This window comes from Pagrus pagrus (genome assembly GCF_965226575.1).
Source record: "Pagrus pagrus genome assembly, chromosome: 4".
Classification (NCBI taxonomy): Eukaryota; Metazoa; Chordata; class Actinopteri; order Spariformes; family Sparidae; genus Pagrus; species Pagrus pagrus.
This window is the reverse complement of record NC_140188.1, coordinates 34,713,719-34,732,671: the sequence shown is the minus strand read 5'-3', so window position 1 is coordinate 34,732,671 and position 18,953 is coordinate 34,713,719.

Below are 18,953 nucleotides of genomic sequence, written 5' to 3'. Positions count from 1 at the left end.
CTTGGAATTAAGTAAATCTGGCATGGGGCCGGACATTTCTGTAAAGTTTGGTGAGTTTTCGCCCATGGGAAGTATGACTTCCTCGGAAGAAGAAGAAAGAAAGAAAGAAAGAAAGAATTCCTAGGAATACAATAGGTTCCTGGCAGCTTAGCTGCCCGGACCCTAAAGAATTCCTAGGAATACAATAGTGTCCTGGCAGCTTAGCTGCCCGGACCCTAATAAACCGGTACAATCTTAGAAGGGTTCTACCCCTTCGGGGTTAGAACCCTAATAATAATAATAATAAACCGGTACAATCTTAGAAGGGTTCTACCCCTTCGGGGTTAGAACCCTAATAATAATAAACCAGTACAATCTTAGAAGGGTTCTACCCCTTAGGGGTTAGAACCCTAATAATAAACCGGTGCAATCTTAGAAGAAATAAATAATAATAAACCGGTACAATCTTAGAAGGGTTCTACCCCTTCGGGGTTTGAACCCTAATAAGTTGTACCTCTACCTTTGTGGGGTGTTGGTGGAGTAATTGATCATGTTACAGGCTTGTCTATGGACTGTGCTCTGGCAAACTGAGGATCTTCTCAACAGTTTTTATCAATCTTCAGGCTTTTTCGATCCGTCAAAACATCTTCTCATCAATTGCCAAACCAAAGACTTCTATTTCTACATATCAACAGTCCTCTGCATCCTTGATGAATGAAGAAAAAATGTATGTTGATGCTGACAATATTATATAATTTTGTAATCTTCACAGAGATGATGACTTCTCAGTAGCTGGGGTTCAGGAGTTAAACATTAGCTGCCCAGAGGAGACAACTCTCCAGCAATTGGATGCAAGGTATGTTATGGTAGTAAGATGCTTTTGTCCAATTATTTCCCGATTAAAATTTAGAGTAAATTCATGTTCTGTGCATTATTTCAGCGACATGTGTTGATGTAATATTCCCTCATTTTTGTGTGTGTTTTTCTGTGTTGATGTTGATGCAGATGAATTTAATGACATTCGAAACTCCATGTAAGTTGCTGTGTGGAGTACAGAGATTTTTTTACTTTTCTGTTTGTGGAAAATTGTATTCATTGTGTGAATTATTATATTATTTTCTCTGAATTTCTTCTTTTTTCTATAGCATTGACTGGGAAGGTGAAGACGACACCTGGAATCCTGATATGGACACACAGTCTGTGTCATCATTAGAGGAAGACGAACCAGGGAAGTGGACTCAGATGATGATGACAGTGATGATGCAGATTTTAGGCCTCGTATTTGTGTTAGGTAGGTTCAATACCCTCTGGCTCCACTTACAGTCAAGTTAATGTGTTTTATTTTTTATTTCTCATAGCTGTTCTTATTACAACAAGACTCTGAAGACTCCAATTTGCTTGGAATCACTTCAAGAAATCAGCATGGAGGACACTGTGCATGATTCTCCAGACAACGCCCCAGATCAAACTATGGCAGACATGCCAACACTCTCAGAAGCAGCAAAAGTCATGGTTGAGGATGACATAATTGGCCATCCTGTATCCATTGCATATCATGACAGCCTGAAGCAGCTTGCCGAGTATCTCCTTCTCCCTGTCAGCATGTGTTCGGCCAAGGACCCAAACAGGAGGGTAGAGTGCCGGGCACCTGGACCATTCGAAATCAATATCAGGTCCAGGGGAACAGCTGCTGTCATTGAATGGGTGAGTCTTTATTTAGCATAAAAGATTATTTCATATTTTGGGACTGTTTTTTTTCTCTTTACCCTGTAACACCAACCCTATTTTCTGGATCAACTATAACATACACAAATGGAAAAGCTTAAACCATAAGTGCTGTAGGGCAGAGGATGTTAAAAGTATGTGTATTAGTCATTGTAGTTTCAGTTTCAGTTTAGTTTATTTGAAAGGGACAATGCACATTAATAAACATATTAAAAAAACATACATGTAAATGCACTCGAATTAGCTTTAAAAGCTAGTTTTCATCGATTGTCCCTTTGTCAGTTTGTACAAGGCAACCTTTAAAAAGAACAACAATGGAATAAAATATTGTACCACATAGGGTAGACACAAACACATACTACTGTCTGTAAATACATACATAATAAATACACATTTGGACTACGACAAGGTGATGTGTGTCCACGTTAATAATACACATTTGGACAACAATTCACATCGGACAACAATATCAACATCAGTGCTCACATCTTTGGGTGTCTACAAGCCAGGTCTTAACATTTGCTTGGAATAAGTGATATGATGGAGATTCTCTGATCGATTGTGGCAGTGTGTTCCATTGATGTGATGCTTTGAATGAGAATTCAGCCTGGCTGAAAGTGGTTTTCCTTAACGGGATTATGCAATCTTTTTTTGTCGCACCTCGCGTAGTTCTAATAGCAGAGGATTTGAACTTAATAAAACTCGATAGTGGAGGAGGGGCTGAGCCCTGCATGATCTTGTATACCTGACAGACGTTTTTGTATGTAATTAGGTTGTCCCAGCTCAAAAGTTTATACTTTTTCAGGATATGGCAATGGTAATGTCTAAAGGGTTTTTTGTCTAGTGTTTTAAGTGCTTGTTTGTAAAGTGATTCCAAAGGTTTTAGAGCAGTGGAATGAGCGTTAGACCAACTTATCAGACAGTAGGTGATGTGCGAAATGATCATAGAAAAAAGTATACTTCGGCTGCTTCGGTTGACAGGGAGTCTCTGATGGACCTAAAGTTTGATAAACTGAACTTTATTTTATTGCTGACTTTCTTTATGTGTGCTTTAAAGCTGAGAGTTGAGTCAATGTGTACTCCTAAATATTTGTATTCGGTGACAACTTGTAGCCTCTGACCATTGATAAAAATGTCTGGTTCTAAGTTTGTTTTGTTATTTTTGGAAAAAAGCATACAAGCAGTTTTTGGGAGATTTAGCTGTAGACAGTATTGGTTCAGCCAGAATGTTATTCTTACCATAGCATCAGTCAACTTGGACGCAACCTCCCCCACCTCCCCATGACCAAGGATGACCGTGTCATCAGCGTACATTAGGATGTCACACGAATCACACATAGAAGGTAGATCATTGATGTACATGCTGAACAGGAGTGGACCTAACACAGAGCCCTGCGGAACGCCAGTTGTTAACTGCAGGAAGTTGGAGCTACTGTTGTCAATTTTGACAAGCTGAGAGCGAGACGATAAGTATGATTTAATCAGGTTAAGACATTCGGTGGAAAAATTAAAAGTCAAGAGTTTGTTTAATAGTGTAGAATGGTTTACAGTATCAAATGCTTTCCGCAGGTCAAGAAAAACAGCCCCTACTGCCCCCCTTCGGTCCATTAAGGACTTGATTTTTTCAACAAAGTAGCATGTAGCAGTTTCTGTAGAGTGGTTTGTCCTAAACCCAAATTACATTGGATGCAGTGTAAAAGAACTGTTGTTGAGGTGGTGAGTAATTTGCTTTGCAACCAATTTTTCAAATATTTTTGATACAATGGGTAAAATGCTGATTGGCCTATAGTTAGATGTAAGGGAAGGATCTCCACCTTTAAAAACAGGAACAACAGCAGCAGATTTCCATGATTCTGGGAATCTCCCCTGACTCAGTGAGGTGTTGATAATGTGTGTTAGTGGACCTGTTATTGAGGGGCTGATTTCTTTCAGTAAGGAAGTGTCCAACCCATACAAATCCCTAGCTCTGGAGGCTTTGAGCGATGAGATCACATTTGCAACTTCTGATCCTGATACATGTTTTAAATTGAACATAGACTCATTTATACCAACAGCAACAGTACTGAATGAACATACATAGCTAACTATGGCTGGGAAACTCTGAGCTATCTCAGCAACTGACTCAAAGTATTGGTTAAGCGTCTGTGCCACCTCGATTGGGTTTTGCAGAGTTGATCCATTAACCTTTAATACAATTTGTTTCCTTGAGGTTGGCTTTTGACCAGTTAATTTATTGATCTGGGTCCATATACTTTTTGGGTCACCGTGAAAGTTTTCGATGATGGTGATGAAGAAATCTGTCTTAGCTTTTTTCAGTTGCCTCGACACTCTGTTCCTCAGCATGGTAAATTTCTGTCTCTCATGGCTCAATTTGGTTTTTATGGCTGTTTTTAAGGCATTGTCTCTAGCCTTCATGAGTTTTATGATGTTGTCATTCACCCATGGAAGAGACTGCTTCTTGCTTTTGTGTTTAATTCTAACTGAGAATGCACTGATTTTGCTTTGTATGTTCTCCATGAGAGACTGACTGATTATTTCCACATCCTTGTCCTCTAGAATAGTATCCCAATTCAAATTAGTTATGGCAGTTTTGAAGGCATCCCTTTTATTTTTTGGGATACCAATGTAGTCCTTATTACCAGAATATGTTGTAAATCGCCTGTTGGTTAATTTCCTTGAGATCAATATTAAATTATGATCTGACAGACCGGTAAGCATATTATATGACTTTGTGATTCTTTCTGGCCTGTTGGTGAAAATCAAATCAATTTGGGTACTAGTAGTATTTGTGATCCGTGTAGGGCCTTTTACCATTTGTACCAAGTTAAAACCATCCGTTATTTGCTTCAATTGTTTACTTGCAGTTGTATCTTCCCAGTTTAGATTTATGTCGCCCATTACAATGACTTCCTTCTTGAAGTCACACTGGCGTAGTATGTCCTTGAACTTGTCAAGGAAACTAATGTTGTAATGCTCAGGTGCTAGGCTAGGAGCCGTCGGCGCGACCCCGCTGGAGGCCGCTGCTGTTGTCAGTCCTCCGGCTAGCGCTGGCGGTGCTGGGCCCCCGGCGAGCACCGGTGGTGGCGCGGGCCTCCCGGCCCACATGGAGACTGCAGCTGCTCCCGGTGCTAGCGGTCCGGCTGGCACTGTAGGTGCCGCTCCCAGTGTTAGCCGTTCGGCTGGCGCTGTTGGTGCTGCTCAGTCGCCCATAGTGCGGAGCTTGGTTCTGGGGGTTTTGAGGGTGTTTGTATTTGCGGATCGGAGGGTGCATGTGGGGGGGTGGGGGGTTAGGAGTTCTTTGAGATTTTGGGGGGCATGTTCATGAATGAACTGGTGGGTGAGGAGGGAGACCTTATACTCAATTCTGAGTGGGACAGGGAGCTCAGGGAGTTGAGAGATTTGAGGATGGGGCTGATGTGATTATACTTGCGCACCCTCATCAGGATCCTGAAGGAAGGCGTGGACGAGCTTCTCTGCATCAGCTAGGGTGAGAGTTGGACGGAGTTTGGCAATGTTCCTGAGGTGATAGAATGATGTTTTACAGAGATGTTTGATGTGGGTGTCAAAAGTGAATTGTGGGTCAATTTTGACACCTAGGTTGGTGACAGAAGTGGAGAGAGGGATGTTTTGGCCGGTGAAGGTGATGCTGGTGATGGTGGAAAAGTGGAGCTGATGTGGAGTGCCAACTAGAATGGCTTCTGTTTTTTAACTGTTTAGTTGAAGGAAGTTGAGCTTCATCCACGCCTCTATCTCCTCCAGGCAGGTGGTCATTGTGGATGTTGGCAGGGGAGCAGTGGAAGTGGGAGTTGTTCGTATGCAGAGTTGTGTGTCATCAGCATAGCAATGGTAGGATATCCCTTGCTTGCTGATGACTTTGCCTAGGGGAAGCAGGTAGAGGGTGAAAAGGGTGGGGCCCAGCACAGAGCCCTGGGGGACAGCAAAGATGACCTTGTGGGTGTGTGACCCTGCTTTGCCCAGGGTGACATGCTCGGTTCTGTTGGACAAGTAGGAGGTGAACCAGTTTAAAATGTTGGCTGAGAGTCCAATGGTATGTTGCAGGCGGTGGAGGAGGATGCTGTGGTCAACTGTATCAAAAGCAGCTGTTAGGTCAAGGAGGATGAGAAGAGATGGAAAACCAGAATCTGATGCCATCAGAAGGTCATTAGTGACCCTGACCAAAGCTGTTTCTGTGCTATGGCCAGGGCGAAAACCAGACTGGAACTTCTCAAAAAGATTATTGTGTTTGAGGTGATCGTGAAGTTGTGCAGCGACTATTTTTTCCAGAACTTTTGACAGGAATGGCAGGTTTGAAATGGGTCTGTAATTGGAGAGGATTTCTGGATCCAGGGTGGGTTTTTTCAGCAGTGGTCTGATGACAGCGGTTTTTAATGCAGATGGGATATGGCCAGCCAGGAGGGAGTGGTTTATGATCTTGGTGATGAAAGGAGATATGGAAGAGATGTTGGCCTTCAGCATGGCTGAAGGGAAGGGGTCCAGAGCACAGGTGGATGGTTTGATTTTTCTGACAATATCCTCCACCACTCCCTGTGTGATGTTGAGGAAGGAGCAGAGGGATGGACATTCTCAGATAGCGGGTCGGCAGTTTGGGGGGACGGAACAGCAGTGGTGGAAAGATGTGAGTGGATGTTGGCGACTTATTGTCTAAAAAAAGTGACGTGCATATTGCACCTCTCCTCAGTGACCTCAGAGTGGGAGAGTGATGGGGGTTTGAGAAGGTGATTTATTGTTGAGAAAATTTGTTTTGTGAAATTATGATGACGTCAACTTTCAGGAGTGCTGCCTTGGAGCACTTTTGTGTCCCCACCAATCTCAAAATCAAACCTACTCCCTTGTTTTATTCTGTCCATTTTGGGAAGGGACATGTTTTGTAGTGTCTCATATAGTTGTGTGATTATGTGACGTGGTTTGGAGAACAAATTAAATAAACTTTCTAGCTTGTCTGGATTTGCCTTCTCAAAATCAGGAAGATATGTTCTAACATAGTCCCTAATCTGGAGATATCTGAACAACTGGTTCCTTGGCAAATTATATCTTTCTTGGAGTTGCTGGAAAGAAGCAAAAGTCCCTTCTATGTATAGTATGTATGTTACCTACAATACAGATCCGTAATCGCTTCCAGGTGGTAAAGGCCCCATCCGAAGCAGAGGGAGTGAAAGAGGGGTTTGCTGTGAGAGGAAGCAGAAATGATACTGCCTTGAGCTTAAAATGATTCCTTAGTTGTTTTCATATCCTAATTAAAGCATAAATTAAAAATTAAATTTAAAGTTCTAATTTATTTTCAAAGGAGATGCTCGCATGGACAGTCCTGGACTCTGTGCGCATTATTGCGCGTATACTGCCATGGACAATGAATCCAAACAGATAATCTGCATGGTCAACATCGACAAACGTGAGACCATGTGGAATTCTGCCATCATGGAGAAGGAGGGCTTCATGCGAGTATTTGAGACACTACGTTAAGAAGTCAACATTGAGGAATTCTGCATGGATGCTCATTCACAAATATCAGCCCTCTTCAGTAAGTTTATTATTGTATTTTGCTTCAGGAGATTGTTTCAGCAATCCAACTGCATAGAGTCCCATGCCACAATCATCACTTACATTATTATGACTGGACAATGATTTGGATTATGACTTAGCATATATCCTCTATGACTTTTTTGTCCTACAGACAACAAAGGGAAATATAAAGATTGTGGCGTCTGACAAACCCTGGACATGTGGCATGGGTCCAAAAGTTTGGGGAAAAGAATTCATGCAGTAAGTTCATGATCTCTCTGTAGATACATATGGCTGGATTTAAAAAAAAATCATCTATATCAATTCTCTTCTCATAAACCTATTTGACATCCCCAAAGAGTATTTGTGCTACAATGTCACGTCAGGACAGCAAAGGGGGTGCACCATCCTTCAGATGTGGAGTAAGGATATCTGCAACCACTTCTAGTATTGCTGCAAGACTGCAGATATATATGAAGACTTCTTTGTAAGTATTATCAAAATTCATCTATCTAGGCCAGACTCTATTGCTGAATAGTTATTGGGAAAAATTGGCTTCCATTCTTATTGACCACATTATTCACAACACGTTTAATTTTTTTTCCATAGGACAGGTGGGCTGGACTACTTCATCATGTGACAGGAGAACATGTGTGGGCCCTTGGTGCCTGTCTGCATGGTCCCTTGGTGGAGGACAGAGAGTGGATCCAGAAGGGTTCTGTGGCACATCAGAGACTGACAGAAGTATTTCTTGATGCACACTGGCTAAAGAGTGTACACAAATATCTACATTTTAGGTATGTCACCATAGGTCTATGTTTAACTTACTGTTTTCCCCTATGCAAATATCTTACTGTACTTCGGAATTTGTCCTGCTATGTCTTCATTTGTGTTACCAGAGTATAAAGCAATTGTATCTTTCCTCTGTGCTCTCAGGTCAACTGCAGAGTTGGAGTCCTTCCACAATCACATTCTAATGAATGCCAGCAAACACTTCTACTTTTCGCCGCCCGTGTACGCTGCTCGAGTCATGCTGGCTGGCCTGGACTACAGCCACCATGTTGACAGACCAGCCAAGAGAAGGGCTGATGGCTCTATTCAGTATGTTTAATTTTATGTGGAAAAACGTAATACTGTACATTGCTAGGTAATATGAATGTATCACTAAGCTTATAATCTTTTCTCTTATGGCAGATACGGCAAGGTGTACAATAGAAAGTCCAGGAAGTGGAGCCTTTACACACAAAAGGTGGAAAAGGACAACAGTTACATTGTGGACCTCCAAAGTGCGATTCTGCGGCTCAGGTTGTCCGCTACTGGGGGTTTGCCACGGACCGCAAGAAAGAGGCCTTGCGTTCCCCGTCAACATGGGGTTCTGTCAGGTGTCACTGCCCCATCAACGCAGGAGCTTTTGCAGAGTCAACTCAGCAGAGGGCTAGGTGAGTTTTCTTACAATATTGTAGCTTGATCATGAAGTGCTAACATACTTATGTGCAAAAGGTAATTTAAAAAATCCAAATCATAACTTATGATCTAAAGTAGTCATCTAAACAAAGCCAAGGATAAACCACTTAGAAAACTGTCATAAATGTTTGTTACTGTGTGAAATGGAAACAAAGTTGTAAGTGTTGTCATTCATTGTGTGTCTCTGAAATGCAGTAATTATTGTCATTTGTGTAATTGTGATATTCTTCCTAAAAGGTAAATCACTGCCAAAGGACTAGATCGCCACAGCTGACAATGACGCCTCATGCAAAGCCTGACCTGTAATCCATCCCTGGACACGCCTTTTCTTATGTGTAAATACAGATTGTCTATGACACTCAGAGGTGGCAAAAGTACAGATACTTGTGTAAAAAAGTATTTCTGTTAGGTATATTTTGTATTTTTTTTTTAAATAAAACAAAAAATTACCACATTATAATTTATTATACTACATTTGTTGTCATTATTCATTTAGCATGTAAGGAGGTGAGAAATGTAATAGCTTGTTTATGCTGAAATAGTAAAGGAAAGGCATTTATTATTTTCAAATTTTTATTCAAACCTGACAAAATATAAATAACAATAAAACAGAACTTTGGACTGTACAGACTGTACACCTCAGTGCAAATTTTACAGGAACAATATGTAAAGCAGCACACAGTATAAACTGCAGGGCTCAAGAGTGAATGCTATTTATTGCATTGTGCTTACACCCTACTAGGGATGAAACCTGTATACTGTCCATGTGGATCTGGGAAGCAGTCTCTTATTTTCCAAACACAGCAACTAGGAATTACTACTCTGTGCCAGCTCTCAGTGCTGGCACAGAGTCCTGTTGTTGCCCACAGCACTTTCTTTCTACATCTGTGGGCATCTCATGGCAGTTTCGGCATACACACTAAGTGGGTTGACCCGGAGCTGGAGGGCCGGGTGGAGGAGCATCTCCTGATGTTGAAATGTGGAGGAGATCAAACATGAGGCTCGGGTCCCTTGTCAGGCAGATCCGCAGCAACTGATGGGATTCTTTCAAGCTCAGTGTATTAATTCTGGCCTGTAAAACAATAGTTCATCAAGATTAGACTTTTTTTTTAACAGAGCTTTATTGTCCTCTAAGAGGAATTTTGTGTCCACAGTACATGCCAGGTCATCATTTATAGTTATTGGTGATGTTGAGGTCTGAAAAATATGAAATAAAAATAAAAATGCTATTATAGATAGGCTACCTGCTCATCTGCAATTCTTTGAGCTTGCAGATTCTCCACTCGCAGAATGTCCTCATGTCGAAGTTGTTCTCCAGTCGCAGTCCGGCTTGCTCCCCGTCCTCTACCTCGACTTCCTCGGCTTCTACCCCCTGCACCCCCTCTTGCACAGCCTCCTCTTGCTCGAGCACGACCTCAGGCATGTCCCCTTTGACCTGAAGACGTGCTCGGCTCCGGACTGTAGGTAGGATCAGAGCCAGTGTAGCTTAGAGGAGGTGCCACTTACAAATCTTGCTAGCTCTCCAACATTACCAACTATAGCTTTAATCTGTGTGTGAGAAATATTCATTCATTCAAGTAGGTGGGACACAAGTGGGGGGTTTGAGGAAGACATGCTATGCGGGGTCGAGGTGAAGTCCGAACAAGTGAGTCTTGAGTATTTTGTGGAAGATGGCGAGTGATTCTGCTGTCCTGACAGTGGTTGGAAGTTCGTTCCACCACTGAGGCGCCAGAACAGAGAAGAGTCGCGATTTGCTGAGCATGGGAATTTGGGTAGATTGAAAACGAGGCACGCTGCAGTGTTCTGGATATGTTGCAACATATCCAGCGCCCAACGCTTGGACCGGATCCTGCAGATGTTGTAGAGGGAAATCTGCGGGATCGGGCTACCGTGTACCTAGTACCGGTGAAAATCTTCTCCGGTTTGATGTCCTGATTGGGATTGGGTGGGGCTCGTGGCTGTGATCTGTGGTGGACAGTGAGTTACTTGGACTCCCTCGATGGACTCCCTCAGAGAGACTCCCTAAGTCTTTGTTCGGCTGTCCTGACGCTGCAGCTGATGCTGTAGTGACTAGCCCATATGTGCTAGATTTACCTCATACAGGTTTAGCTCCACCCTTCAATCAAGCCTATTCGCCACACCTGACTTGGCTGAAACTCACTGATAGCCACTCAGCTTAAACAGTTTCACAAGAATTGACACAAAAAGTACCTAGACAAGATTAAATATTTCAACTAACTCTCCTCACAGAATGCCTAAACACTGGATCTACAATTTCGTCTTACTCACCAGCAGTAGTTCACAGCTTCTTTCCCCTAGACAAAATGTAACCGAACAACAGAGTACTGGCTGCTCCTTTTATGCAGGCTTAACTCTGCCCTGCAATCAAGCCTATTCACCACACCTGACTTGGCTGAAACCCTTACCCGTACTCCAAGATGGCAAATGGCAAAAAAAACAATAGTTCCCTCAAACCCACTTTTCACCTTCTCAAAATTATCTGTGGTACCAAGAAGTGTTCTGCATCCCAGCCCAACTTCAAAGTCATGGGTGGACATCTGACCAGACAGCAGGGTGTAGCACACCCTTATTTTATGTCTGCAGGCCTGGGTTTTACAAATATTCTGCAACTGCTGTTCACGTGGTTTACCCGTTTGAAAACCCATGCCTCGCCTCAAAGCGGACCAAGTGGACCAGAAGTGAACTATAGGCCCCAGTTTCCTGATGGCTCAAGGATAATGAAGCATAAATTGGTGTTTGGCTTAAAGTGTCTGTCTGGGTAGAGCTCTAAACAAAGACAGTGATGTTCTTGAATCAGATTCCCCCGAAAAATAACTGCCCATTGTGTCAATTCAGGAGAAAAGATCAACTCCATACAGCTAAGCAATGAAAGGAGCAATACCCTATGTTGGGTTCCCTCTGAAACCAAATCCCCTATCATCAGGGGCAGCATTCTTAGTAGACACCATGTCTGTGTTGCCGTTTGCCTCAGGGACCCATCAGGAATTTTAAAGAACTGGGGTTTGAGCCTGGGCCTTATTGTGGCCATCACAAAACCCACAATCGAAGCTGGTCAGTCCTTAGTTCTGCTGCTGATCAGTCAGAGCCCTTACGCTGGACGGATACTCTCATGGCAACATTTAATGCTGAAATACATAAAACCAAGCTTAGGGACTAAGGTATTCGAGCCCAGTGGATTGACCATCTCACAATCATCACCGTAAAGTACCAGTGGAATAGAGAACTTTTTCGAAAAAAAGGTGACTAGTTCAAAAGAGTGTGCCATTTCTAAAATCCTCAAGGGCTGTAGTTTCAAGCTTTTGCCACTCAAAAGATTTTTTCCACTGTTTCTGGACTTGAAAATAAGCTTCAACATAGGTTTCAGGAGAACATACAGGAAGGTGTTCCTGACTGCCACTTGTTTGACAGTCCCCGTCTCTTGATTGATTTGTTGCGCGAAGGAGAAGCCAGGGACAGGTACTGCCTCTGACTGTATGAAGTATCCAGACTTGGTGAAATACGTCATTTGCCTGTATTCTGATTCAAAGCCCTGAAATGGTTCGGCTGCTAATACAAACTGCTCTAGCAGTTCTTGTCCTTTTGGTGTCTCAGAGTGGTCTCTCTCACTTAAAAAAGAGAATGTTTTTCTCTTTAGACTACCAACTATATCTCTGATTAGATTAGATGTGTGTTCAACAACATCTCTAATCGCACCGAATGTCTGTGAAGACTTGGATTTTAACCTAGCGAAGAAGAGTGTAACGCTGTCTTTTATGTTGTCCTCCAACTCATCCCATTCCTCAACTGAAGTCTCAGTACATTCCACCTCAAATAACACATTGCATTGTGGATCTTCTGACCCTTTTATGTTGTCCTCCCCTAACTCATCCCATTCCTCCACTGAACTCTCTGTACATTCCACCTTGCATAACACATTGCATTGTCTGACCTGTCAAGTAGTTCAACTAAACAACTTCCCTCTGTTCCAGCTTCAAACTCAATAGCATGCCCTGGCAGGTGTCTCCTAACATCTGATGTGATTAAATGAACAACGGCACCAAACTTGAGCAGTCTGAAAATAAGTTGAGGTGGAGTATAAATTGTGTCACTCTTAGATGGGCAAAAAATTGTATTGTGTCATGGTCTACAGGTATTCTACATTTCTTGTACACATAACTCATTTTGTCTTCAACTATGACCCAAGGTGTATCTCAAGCAACCTTTTTAGGTGACTTGGAAATTTCTGCCATGGCCCAAGGAGAGGTATCAGTGAGGTCAAGCTGTCGCCATCCAGGAGAAAGAAGCAGTCTTGATCAATGTGCAGCAAGCTAGCAATAATATATTTATTTTGGGCATTCACTTATCTACTTATCAGTACATCAAAAAGTTATTTGCTTTACATCTATTTTTTGTAAACTTACATACCATCAAAAGTAGGGAGCAACTCAGCCAGGTCCCACTCAAGAAGCTTGTCCTTCACAAACTCAAACACCTTTCAGAAATGAACAGAAACATTAGCAGGGCTTCTTATGATTTTGCACATATGGATTGTTTTATGGGCCTATATCTAACTATTTAGGGTGTATTGGTACACAAACTTCACAGTTATGGTTTAGGGTTCAATAGGTTTTCGGTACAGCAGGGAAAACAAAATGTAAAAAATAACCTCTGTCATTTAAGTTGAAACGTAAAGATTCAACATTGACTCCTTGCCTAAAATTCTTACTGTAACAGATAAGGCATTCAAATACTGGCATATTGCAAAGACTAAATAAATAATAAAAAAATGCAATAAACACAAATGTCACCCGTTACCTTGCGCACATTTATACAGAACAGTACAACAGACTGACAGAAATGCACATGTTAAGGCATGTTATAGCCGAACTCCAGCACGGTGTCACATTCGCAGCAATAAACAATCCTGTTGCATTGAGTTAGCTACTGCTTCACAGTATGAATGCTTTGGGGAGATTGGAGTCTGTTTTTGTCTGTTTTGAACTGTGTCGACAAAATAATGCTCCCATAACTGGTCACTAATTTCTGTTTTGTTTGGAGTGCAGTAACATTACAAGCTTGGCCAGCATGTCTAAGCTGCCTAGCATGCTACCGCAACAACTGGTGCACTGTCCAAACTTACAGTGTAAAATTAGCCCGACCAATTTTCAGTTCCGCCTGTACAAATGTGAAAGTTCACGTGACATGTTACTGAACCAAATGGTTCGGGAGCACTACACGTACTGTTACACCCCAACCACACTGGCTTTTTTCACTGAAATAGTAGCAACACAGCGTTAACACTATATAACTTATGAAAGAGCTAACATTAGCTAGCTAGCTTGCAACACCCGGGAAAGTTGCTGCTTACTTAAAATAATGCTACAAATACAATAATGTTGGCACACTATTGCTAGCATGCTAACTTAACAGCAATGGCCATAGCTGACCAGCTAACTTATATTGACATAGTAACAAAGGCCTATGTAGCACCACATGAATTTTACACAACAGCTCACGCTAGCTAACTTACGCTAACAGTTAACGTTACCATGGTTACACCCCACTTTTCCGAAATCCCGGTGTTCCGAAAATAGACTTCCATTCATCGTAATGGTGTGGTTTCCCATTTTTTCTAAAGACCCCGCTATTCCAAAAAGGCTATTGTGGAACCCCTGACCCTAACCCCTAACCCTTTCCATATTGGGAAGTAATTGGAACTTGAAAGTCGGATTCGGAACAGCGGCGTGTCGGAGTGGGGTGTGTCGGAATGGAGGGGTTTCGCAATGGAGGTGTTTCGGAACGTCAGGCTGTTCCCCGTTACCTAACGTGAGCTTACCAGTTCACACACACACAGTAAAAAATAATTATCTGGTTACATTAAACTAGCGTAATGTTCATTATTAATACACAGGGTCAATATCTTGGCTCAGTTTTACTGTCTTACCGTTATCTTATGACATCCTGGAGCAAGGAGGGTGGAAGGTTGGGTTGACGGTCAGGTCCAGTCATTTGCATAAAAATGACAAGCTGCAAAGAATGAGCCTTGATTTCAGGGTGCAGTTCCAACTCATTGTGTTGGGTCACTGTTTTTAGCCCAATGTTCAAACGAACCCAACCTATGACCCAGCAGCCTTAACCTTTGGGTTATTAAAATAACACAGCACTTTTTATTGTGCATGAATTGTCTTTGGCAATTAATGATTAGACTATGTACAATCCCTCGCCCTCTCTCTCTCCCTCTGGTTGTACAGCGTGACTACCAGGGCACCCAGGGTTGTGACATGGGAGGACAGCCGAGAACAGGCACTTCAGAACAGGTAGTAAAATCTACCTGAGCCACAAAAATCTCTGTCAGCTTTACTGGCATGTTACTCCTTAACTGTATGTTAAGTGGTTCATTCTTAAAAACAAACAGCCAGCAGGGGACAAAATAGGGAATTGTGAGGTGTAGCTTCCCCGCTGGTAAAAACACCGCCTCGCTGTCTCTATGTAAGTCGGCTCAAGCACAGCCGAAAACAGACATTAACGGAGCGTCTGTGTGAGCTTACAGTTTGAGTCAAACATTGAGAACGAAACCAATGAAGCCAACAAATCAGAGGCGGAGTAGGGTGGGTCTTATTAGAAGGGAGTCACTTCTTGAGCAGTATGATTGTGCCCTCTGCTGTTCAAACAGAACAATACAATGACAAGGAGAGAGTGTAGAATACATTCATCCTGATTTCCCTTGTTAGATCCATGAAATCCACAAGCAAAATAAATACAATATATAATGGTAGGTATTGTCACAGTCCCACACTGGCATTGCTGCATTTTCTTATTGCAATATCACGAACACGAACAGAAGAAAAAAAGGGGAAACCAAACTTCTACACCCACAAAGGAATAGTATGAGGACCATAATGGTACCAGAAAAACAAACGGACACCCCAGGATCAATGCAACTCGAAGAATGGCAAAAGAATTGGCAAATGACAAAACTTATCAACTCAGACAGACAACAGTTACAACAAGCAAGGGAAAGTGTGAACAGAATATGCTGAATATGCACTCAAGCAATACAGTATGCAGCTAAGAAGTGGAAGTGTGCTCGGAGAAAGCTACAGTGATGGCGTAAAGTAGCGATGAAGAGGATGGAAAAAGACACCCTAGAGACATGTGCCCTATAACAACTAAAGAACAAGGACAGACTCAATATGTACCATGGTCATTCATGGACATGATTGGACTGGTTGACTAATTGACAACAGGGGTGCCCAGAGAAGCCAGAGGGGGAAACAATGTCACCAGTTATCTCATTACAACCACACAATAAGTCCACCATACCAATCATGATACAAGATCAAGAATAACCTTTAATGGTGGACACAGGTGCAACCTACTCCTTCAGAGGGAGTAGGCCTGTTTAAAAAGGTGGGTTTTCAGATGGGATTTGAAGGTAGAGAATGAGTCAATGTTCCTGATGCTTGGGGGGAGGGAGTTCCAGAGACGGGGGGCATTTTAAACAGTTTATCTTACAGAACTGCAAACTACTTTCAAACTTGAGCTTAAAGTGAAGCAACTCAATTGAAGTGCCCAAATGGCAACACATTTGCATAAATTTAAATAGACAGGATCTTCTTACCCTAGGCCCAACACCTCATCGGAGGTGCCCAGAGCGATCAACCCCACCCACACCGGACTTCAGAGAAATGGACGTTTCGGGTCAGAAGTTAGAAATCCTTCTCTCACTGAAAGCAGGTATCTCAGTGGTGATAAAGTCAGAACTGAAATTCTTCTCTTGCAGAAGACTGACTTTTCTCAAGAGTAAATTACTTAGGGTGAAAACCAAAATTGTCAACAACACAGCAGCATTCAAATCAGAAATAGACCAAGTCAAGGTTAGCATCAAAGAGGTAGAGACAGGTTTCTGAACATGGTCGGATGAAGTGTCTAATCTGCAAAAGACTGTGAGCAACTTCAAGGCAGAAGTGGCAAGTCTAAAGGAGAAGTGTGGTGATATGGAAGGACGCACAAGAATTCTGAAATGTTCCCGAAACTCCCATCTCCTGCTCCGCAACCACCAAGACTGCTAACTGAGGTGCTTCAAATGGAAAAAGAGCCACTGGACAACCACTCACATCAGAGCCTGTGTCTGAAAAGGCTGGAAGGAAAACCATTGCCAAACTAAATTATTACCAAGACTGCGTTCAGGTGCTACCTTGTACGTCTGTGGTCCACTTCGTTTTAATGGGGATCCAATCACCATCTTTCCAGATTACACTTCAAGTGTGGCCAAAGCCCGGCTGCATTCACAGATGTGAGGAGGCTCCTCAGTGACTGACTGTCTGACGCTCGTCTCCAGGGATCAAGATTCATCCTGATCAGTCTACTCTGCCAGCCACCCAGTCAACAGCACCTTGGACCCCACCTCACACGCCACCTGGACGAGACATGATCTAATGAAGCATTACAGGTTGAACTTATTTAGAGGTCAAAATCAAATCATCAAAATCACGCGATGGTCCCAAAAGGGGCTGTGGAGGCGTGGTTATGGGCACTTTTTGATGCCCACTTCATTATTACACTTTGCTATGATGAATATGCATGGCTCCAACCATTGTGCAAGGAGGGGAGGTTATAAGCATCTCCAACTGGGGCAGGTGATACTATCCCAAAGAAAAGCAATGTCACAGAGAAAGGCAATCCCAGAGACTGACCGCAGGTCACTAGCTTCCAGGCAGGGGAGTGATGACGCAACAAGCAGTGAGCCCACAAGTCCAGCAGGGGGTCAGAGGGAACAGGAATCAGACCCAAAAGAATTGCCAGCACCAGTAGAGCTGTGAGGGCAAGAATGCAAAAGGGGAAGCCTGAAAAAAGAAATCTGGAGACCATGTGGTATAAAGATAGCAGTTGTGATGTTACTGTTGCTGTTACTAACCCTAACCCTGTTTATGGGGACCAAACACAAAGTTTCACAAGGACAGAACCAGCCAGAGGACATGGACTAGCCAATTGCACTTTTGCCGTAGGAGAAATGCCACTAAGGGGGCCTATTGATCTTACGTATGTCAGATCAACCACCTATAACCAAATGTTAACCCTGGGCCCATAAGGTACGAAACTATACAGCCTTCCTGCCAAACAAACTTTGCAGCACTGATGGAATGGTGGCGACAAGGGTAACTTGCTTAAAAAGACACGGCACACCGATGTCAATACTAGAAGGCCTATAATAAAAAAAGATAGCTCAAAGATAGGTAAGACAAGACCCAAGAAAACACAGAGCAAGAGGAAATGTGCAGGGGAGGTATCATAACGGAGTAGATATATTGAGGTAAGCACAGTGGTGTGTAGGATGTTTTATCAGTGGATGAAATGTTTAGCTAGACAGGTGGAAGAACATGTCTGCGTTGCATGTCATAATAGGAAAAGGCTGCCCCAAGTACCACCCATGCCTCGAAATGACTAAGAAGAGTCTGCAGAATGACAGAATTGTTTTGGGAAAAAAAAATCCAGTGCTAGCATGTGGTGAGTGGTGCAACACATGGAGCAGCAATGGAACAAAACAATTTGCAGTGGCTCTGGGTATATGCATTATCCAGAGGAACAAACCCTAATGGCAGATGTGTTCTGGCTGTGTGAAAAGATGGACAAATGGGTGCAATGCTGTCCACTAATAGGACAGGAATATGTGCCCCTGTCATGTTGACTGGACCGATAACAGTGTTTGGCTTTCAAACTACAAACAGAACTAGTATTAGCAGAAACTAACTAGCAAATGTTTATTAAAAGGTCCCATATTATGGAAAACTCACTTTCTGGGATTTGGGGTGTTATTTTGGGTCTATGGTGCTGCCACACGCATACAAACTTTGAAAAAAGAGCATCCATGCTTTTTTGAATGCGATATAGATTTTTGACGGTGTCTTGCCTTCAGTTTCTAGATGAGCGAGTCAAATTCAGCACTAGGGCACTAAGGCTGAGGGATGAACATGTACAGAACTCCAATTGGAAAACAAGGACAGATACAATATGGAACTGGCTTAACAGCCACTCATGGAAAAATGTTTCTAAGGGGGATAGGAGTTCTTATTGGAGCATTGTTGGTTATAGTATTGGTAGTTTCCTGTTGCATATTTCTGGCAGTTCAAGTTATGATTAAAAAAGTCTATAAGGTAGTAACGGGGCAATTCCCAGTCAAAGAGGAAGAAGAAGTAGAGTTAACTGACTAAATCAATGGTCCTCCCGAGGTGTACTCAAATAAGCCAAGTTGCAACAATCCATAG